The sequence below is a fragment of the Lolium rigidum genome, chromosome 7 (genome assembly GCF_022539505.1).
Source record: "Lolium rigidum isolate FL_2022 chromosome 7, APGP_CSIRO_Lrig_0.1, whole genome shotgun sequence".
In the NCBI taxonomy this organism is placed as follows: domain Eukaryota; kingdom Viridiplantae; phylum Streptophyta; class Magnoliopsida; order Poales; family Poaceae; genus Lolium; species Lolium rigidum.
In genome coordinates this window covers 143,476,647-143,482,646 of record NC_061514.1, presented here as the reverse complement: position 1 = coordinate 143,482,646, position 6,000 = coordinate 143,476,647, and positions in this window count along the sequence as shown.

Genomic DNA, 6,000 nt, shown 5'->3' with positions numbered 1-6,000 from the left:
CCGAGAGGGCCCAGAGTATATCTATCCGTCATCGGGATGGACAAATCCCACTTGTTGATCCATATGCCTCAACTCATACTTTCCGGATACTTAATCCCACCTTTATAACCACCCATTTACGCAGTGGCGTTTGATGTAATCAAAGTACCTTTCCGGTATAAGTGATTTACATGATCTCATGGTCATAAGGACTAGGTAACTATGTATCGAAAGCTTATAGCAAATAACTTAATGACGAGATCTTATGCTACGCTTAATTGGGTGTGTCCATTACATCATTCATACAATGATATAACCTTGTTATTAATAACATCCAATGTTCATGATTATGAAACTAATCATCCATTAATCAACAAGCTAGTTAAGAGGCATACTAGGGACTCTTTGTTTGTCTACATATCACACATGTACTAATGTTTCGGTTAATACAATTATAGCATGATATATAAACATTTATCATAAACATAAAGATATAAATAATAACCACTTTATTATTGCCTCTAGGGCATATCTCCTTCAGCCTCTACTAATAACGGAGAGCATGCAAGATCATAAACAACACATATGTAATAACTTGATAATTAACATAACATGGTATTCTCTATCCATCGGATCCCGACAAACACAACATAGAGTATTACGGATAGATGATCTTGATCATGTTAGGCAGCTCACAAGATCCAACAATGAAGCACAATGAGGAGAAGAAAACCATCTAGCTACTGCTATGGACCCATAGTCCAGGGGTGAACTACTCACTCATCACTCCGGAGGCGACCATGGCGGTGTAGAGTCCTCCGGGAGATGAATCCCCTCTCCGGCGAGGGTGCGGAGGAGATCTCCAGAATCCCCCGAGATGGGATCGGCGGCGGCGGCGTCTCTGGAAGGTTTTCCGTATCGTGGTTTTTCGCATCAGGGGTTTGGCGACGGAGGCTTTAAGTAGGCGGAAGGGCGGAGTCGGAGGGCTGACGAGGGGCCCACACCATAGGGCAGCGCGGGCCCCTCCTTGGCCACGCCGCCTTGTGGTGTCGCCACCTCGTGGCCCCACTTCGTATGCTCTTCGGTCTTCTGGAAGGTTCGTGGCAAAATAGGCCCACGGGACTTGATTTCGTCCAATTCCGAGAATATTTCGTTACTAGGATTTCGAAACCAAAAACAGTAGAAAACAAGAATCGGCACTTCGGCATCTTGTTAATAGGTTAGTTCCAGAAAATGCACGAATATGACATAAAGTGTGCATAAAACATGTAGATATCATCAATAACATGGCATGGAACATAAGAAATTATCGATACGTCGGAGACGTATCAAGCATCCCCAAGCTTAGTTCTGCTCGTCCCGAGCAGGTAAAACGATAACAAAGATAATTTCTGAAGTGACATGCCATCATAAACTTGATCATACTATTTGTAAACATATGTAGTGGATGCAGCGATCAAAACAATGGTAATGACATGAGTAAACAAGTGAATCATAAAGCAAAGACTTTTCATGAATAGTACTTCAAGACAAGCATCAATAAGTCTTGCATAAGAGTTAACTCATAAAGCAATAAATCAAAGTAAAGGTATTGAAGCAACACAAAGGAAGATTAAGTTTCAGCGGTTGCTTTCAACTTGTAACATGTATATCTCATGGATAATTGTCAACATAGAGTAATATAACAAGTACAATATGCAAGTATGTAGGAATCAATGCACAGTTCACACAAGTGTTTGCTTCTTGAGGTGGAGAGAGATAGGTGAACTGACTCAACATAAAAGTAAAAAGAATGGTCCTTCAAAGGGGAAAGCATCGATTGCTATATTTGTGCTAGAGCTTTTATTTTGAAAACATGAAACAATTTTGTCAACGGTAGTAATAAAGCATACGAGTTATGTAAATTATATCTTACAAGTTGCAAGCCTCATGCATAGTATACTAATAGTGCCCGCACCTTGTCCTAATTAGCTTGGACTACCGGATCTTTGCAATGCACATGTTTTAACCAAGTGCCACAATGGGGTACCTCCATGCCGCCTGTACAAAGGTCTAAGGAGAAAGCTCGCATTTTGGATTTCTCGCTTTTGATTATTCTCAACTTAGACATCCATACCGGGACAACATGGACAACAGATAATGGACTCCTCTTTAATGCATAAGCATGTGGCAACAATTATTATTCTCATATGAGATTGAGGATGTGTGTCCAAAACTGAAACTTCCACCATGAATCATGGCTTTAGTTAGCGGCCCAATGTTCTTCTCTAACAATATGCATGCTCCAACCATAAAGGTGGTAGATCTCTCTTACTTCGAGACAAGACGGACATGCATAGCAACTCACATGATATTCAACAAAGAATAGTTGATGGCGTCCCCGAGAAAACATGGTTATCGCACAACAAGCAACTTAATAAGAGATAAAGTGCATAAGTACATATTCAATACCACAATAGTTTTTAAGCTATTTGTCCCATGAGCTATATATTGCAAAGGTGAATGATGGAATTTTAAAGGTAGCACTCAAGCAATTTACTTTGGAATGGCGGATAAATACCATGTAGTAGGTAGGTATGGTGGACACAATTGGCATAGTGGTTGGCTCAAGTATTTGGATGCATGAGAAGTATTCCCTCTCGATACAAGGTTTAGGCTAGCAAGGTTATTTGAAACAAACACAAGGATGAACGGTACAGCAAAACTCACATAAAATACATATTGTAAACATTATAAGACTCTACACCGTCTTCCTTGTTGTTCAAAACTCAATACTAGATGTTATCTAGACTCTAGAGAAACCAAATATGCAAACCAAATTAGCAAGCTCTAAGTGTTTCTTCATTAATGGGTGCAAAGTATATGATGCAAGAGCTTAAACATGAGCACAACAATTGCCAAGTATCAAATTATCCAAGACATTTTAGAATTACTACATGTAGTATTTTCCAATTCCAACCATATAACAATTTAACGAAGAAGAAACTTCGCCATGAATACTATGAGTAGAGCCTAAGGACATACTTGTCCATATGCTACAGCGGAGCGTGTCTCTCTCCCATAAGTGAATGCTAGGATCCATTTTATTCAAACAAAACAAAAAACAAAAACAAACCGACGCTCCAAGCAAAGTGCATAAGATGTGACGGAATAAAAATATAGTTTCGGGGAGGAACCTCGATAATGTTTTCGATGAAGAAGGGGATGCCTTGGGCATCCCCAAGCTTAGACAGCTTGAGTCTTCTTAGAATATGCAGGGGTGAACCACCGGGGCATCCCCAAGCTTAGAGCTTTCACTCTCCTTGATCATATTGCATCATACTCCTCTCTTGATCCTTGAAAACTTCCTCCACACCAAACTCGAAACAACTCATTAGAGGGTTAGTGCATAATAAAAATTAACATATTCGGAGGTGACACAATCATTCTTAACACTTCTGGACATTGCATAAGGCTACTGGACATTAATGGATCAAAGAAATTCATCCAACATAGCAAAAGAGGCAATGCGAAATAAAAGGCAGAATCTGTCAAAACAGAGCAGTCCGTAAAGATGGATTTTATTAGGCCACCAGACTTGCTCAAATGAAAATGCTCAAATTTAATGAAAGTTGCGTACATATCTGAGGATCAAGCACGTAAATTGGCTTAATTTTCTGAGCTACCTACAGGGAGGTAGACCCAGATTCGTGACAGCAAAGAAATCTGGAACTGCGCAGTAATCCAAATCTAGTACTTACTTTACTATCAAAGACTTTACTTGGCACAACAAAACTCAAAACTAAGATAAGGAGAGGTTGCTACAGTAGTAAACAACTTCCAAGACTCAAATATAAAACAAAAATACTGTAGTAAAAACATGGGTTGTCTCCCATAAGCGCTTTTCTTTAACGCCTTTCAGCTAGGCGCAGAAAGTGTAACTCATGTAACATCGAGAGATGAAGCATCAACATCATAACTTGTTCTAATAATAGAATCATAAGGTAACTTCATTCTATTTCTAGGGAAGTGTTCCATACCTTTCTTGAGAGGAAATTGATATTTAATATTACCTTCCTTCATATCAATAGTAGCACCAACGGTTCGAAGAAAAGGTCTTCCCAATATGATGGGGCAAGATGCATTGCATTCAATATCCAAGAAAACAAAATCAACGGGGACAAGGTTATTGTTAACCATAATATGAACATTATCAACTCTCCCCAAAGGTTTCTTTTTAGCATTATCGTGAGATTAACATCCAAATAACAATTTTTCAATGGTGGCAAGTCAAGCATATCATAGACTTTCTTAGGCATAACAGAAATACTTGCAGCAAGATCACATAAAGCACTACAATCAAAATCTTTGACTCTCATTTTAATGATGGGCTCCCAACCATCCTCTAGCTTTCTAGGAATAGAAGTTTCAAGTTTTAGTTTCTCTTCTCTAGCTTTTATGAGAGCATTTGTAATATGTTTTGTGAAAGCCAAGTTTACGAGCGCTAGCATTGGGGCTCTTAGCAAGTTTTTGTAAGAAATTTATAACTTCAGAGATGTGGCAATCATCAAAATCTAAATCATTACAATCTAAAGCAATGGGATTATCATCCCCAAGGTTGGAAAAAATTTCAGCAGTTCTATCACAGGAAGTTTCAGCAGTTTTAGCAGTTTAGGGTAATTTTGCGCGCTTTGCAATAGGAGTAGAAACATTGCCAACACCAATTATTTTACCATTAATAGTAGGAGGTGCAGCAACATGTGAATCATTAGCATTGCTAGTGGTGGTAATAGTCCAAACTTTAGCTACATTTTTCTCTTTAGCTAGTTTTTCATTTTCTTCTCTATCCCACCTAGCACGCGAGTTCAGCCATTAATCTTATATTCTCATTAATTCTAACTTGGATGGCATTTGCTGTAGTAACAATTTTATTTTCAATATCCCTATTAGGCATAACTTTCGATTTCAAAAGATCAACATCGGAGGCAAGACTATCAACTCTAGAAGCAAGAATATCAATTTTATTGAGCTTTTCCTCAACAGATTTGTTAAAGGCAGTTTGTGTACTAATAAATTTTTTAAGCATAGCTTCAAGTCCAGGGGGTGTATTCCTATTATTGTTGTGAGGATTCCCATAAGAATTAGCATAACCGTTACCATTATTATAAGGATATGGCCTATAGTTATTACTAGAATTGTTCCGATAAGCATTATTGTTGAAATTATTATTTTTAATGAAGTTTACATCAACATGTTCTTCTTGGGCAACCAATGAAGCTAACGGAACATTATTAGGATCAACATTAGTCATATCATTCGCAAGCATAGACATAATAGCATCAACCTTATCATTCAAGGAAGAGGATTCTTCAACAGAATTTACCTTCTTACCTTGTGGAGCTCTTTCCGTGTGCCATTCAGAGTAATTAACCATCGAAGCTTTGTTGCTTCACCAAGAGTGATGGACATAAAGGTACCTCCAGCAGCTGAATCCAATAAATTCCGCGAAGAAAAATTTAGTCATGCATAGAAGGTTTGGATGATCATCCAAGTAGTCAGTCCATGGGTTGGGCAATTTTTAACCAAAGATTTCATTCTTTCCAAGATTGAGCAACATGTTCGTTATCCAATTGTTTAAAATTCATTATGCTACTCCTCAAAGATATAATTTTAGCAGGGGGATAATATCTACCAATAAAAGCATCCTTGCATTTAGTCCAGGAATCAATACTATTCTTAGGCGAGAGATAGCAACCAATCTTTAGCTCTTCCTCTTAATGAGAAAGGAAACAATTTTAATTTTATAATGTCACCATCTACATCTTTATACTTTTGCATTTCACACAATTCAACAAAATTATTGAGATGGGCAGCAGCATCATCGGAACTAACACCGGAAAATTGCTCTCGCATAACAAGATTAAGTAAAGCGAGGTTTAATTTCAAAGAATTCAGCTGTAGTAGCAGGTGGAGCAATAGGTGTGCATAGGAAATCATTATTATTTGTGCTAGTGAAGTCACACAACTTAGTATTTTCAGGGG